Genomic DNA, 1,868 nt, shown 5'->3' on the forward strand with positions numbered 1-1,868 from the left:
GTTGGTTTATAGATCCCGAATATCCAAAGAGTGTGACTGAATCTGTGTATCTTGGTAAAGAAGTCAACATCACCTGTCAGATCCCAGAGGAACATGAAGTTCATTTCTGCAAAGAGGAAGATAATCACATCTGCCAAACCATCATCTCATATAAAGTGAGAGAAATGAGTGGTTCATCAGAGAGAAATGAAGAGAGAGTTGTTACAGTGAGCATCAGTAATGTGAGTGTGAGAGATGCTGGAGTTTACTGGTGTGGAGCAGAAACCAGAGACACATATCTGACTTTCATCTCCCTGAACACTAAAATTCAGCTCAACCTCATCAGTGAGTCCATTCAGAAGATTTCACTGTAGTAAAAATATTATATTCATTATCATTTGTGTTAAATGTCTGTGTTTGATTGTTTTTAGTGGCTCCAGTAGTGACACATGAAGGAGAATCTGTTGAGATCATCTGCCCTTATGATTCAATCTATAAATCAAAGCCAAAGTCTCTCTGTAAGGGGAAGTGCTCCACTAGAGACAGAAATCCTCTCAGTGAGACTGTGAGAGAAGAGAAAGAGACCAAGACTGGCAGATTGACTCTGAATGATGACGTCACTGCAGGTGTCTTCACTGGGACCATCACTGGACTGACAGCAGAGGATGCTGGGAAATACTGGTGTGCAGTGACATTAGAAACAGAGCTCAATTATCTTTACACTCATATGATCGTCATCATGAACGAGGGTGAGGAAGGTTTCTGCATCTGAATATGTTTGTTCAGAGGAGAGAAATAAGAGGAAGAGAGCAAGCGAGTCAAATATGTAGAAGAGGTACTGCACAGAGATAACATCTCTAGGTGTTTAAAATGTTTAATGATGATTCAAATTATGCACATTTAAATAAAAAAGATTGTTTTGTGTATGGCTGACTTTTGCTTCTCTGTCAGATACATGTATTTGTTAGCATGGATATATTGTCTGCTTTTTAAATGCACTGCATTGTTGTAGATGTAGACAATAACACAATGTTCCTGTGTTTTCCAGATTTCTATGTGATCATCATTATTAGTGTGAGTGTGATTCTGCTGCTGATCAGTGGATTCACTCTGACTGTGTGCAAATTAAGACACAAGAGAAAAGGTTTGGTCATTTATTATCTGTAGAAACAATCTTCTTCAGACTCTCACTCACTGAATAAGTTTCTGTCTCAGATGGTGCTGAACATCTCCAGTTTGTCTTTTGTTTTGGGTAATTAGGAAGAATCTCAACATCAGACAAGAGAAAGAGGAAGAAAAATGCAATAGTAAGTTACACTGTGTGTGTGTGTGTGTGTGTGTGTTTGTACATATATTGTGCTAATAAGATGTTTTCTCACTAAGATATATTTTATCTTCATTCAGTCATCATGTGCAGACAGCAGACGTGATTCTCTCTCAGATCCTGGATCAGCTCAAATGAAGAATCATGATGATTTACCCACAATCCCCTCTGATGAGCTCCTGTACGCTGCTGTCAGTTTCCAGAAGCATGAAGAATCTCTCAGTGACGCTACAGTCAGATTCAGTAAGAATGAGATTCACTCTGATTATGCCACGATCAAATTCACCACATGACACTTAACTGTCAGGGCAGATAAGGACCCAAGAGCGGATGAGGCTGAAAAATGGTAACTTTATTCACGGAAGGAAGGCGAAGGCCTAACGTCAAAAAAAAAAAACCAAAAAAAAAAACACAAAAACCCCAAACTCGGGGAAAAAGGCTCAGTCTTAACTTCCAACTGCACGGCGGGCCGGTAATGCGCTCAGACTCCGTGAGCGCCAGGAGAGGAGGGGCAACAAATCCAAAACGGTAGGCAGGAGAGTGGTCGGGCAGACAGGGGGGTCAA

The 1,868-nt window shown here is 40.5% G+C and overlaps 1 long non-coding RNA gene across 1 annotated transcript; it reads left to right on the forward strand.

Annotated features, from left to right (window-relative positions):
- Nucleotides 1-1,026: 1,026 nt before the first annotated feature.
- On the forward strand, nucleotides 1,027-1,598 carry LOC122146458. Its single transcript, XR_006161006.1, has 3 exons — nucleotides 1,027-1,123; nucleotides 1,240-1,286; nucleotides 1,384-1,598. It is a non-coding gene; the product is annotated as an uncharacterized LOC122146458 (long non-coding RNA).
- The last annotated feature ends 270 nt before the right edge of the window (nucleotides 1,599-1,868 follow it).

Source organism: Cyprinus carpio, chromosome A1 (assembly GCF_018340385.1).
Source record: "Cyprinus carpio isolate SPL01 chromosome A1, ASM1834038v1, whole genome shotgun sequence".
Lineage (NCBI taxonomy): Eukaryota > Metazoa > Chordata > Actinopteri > Cypriniformes > Cyprinidae > Cyprinus > Cyprinus carpio.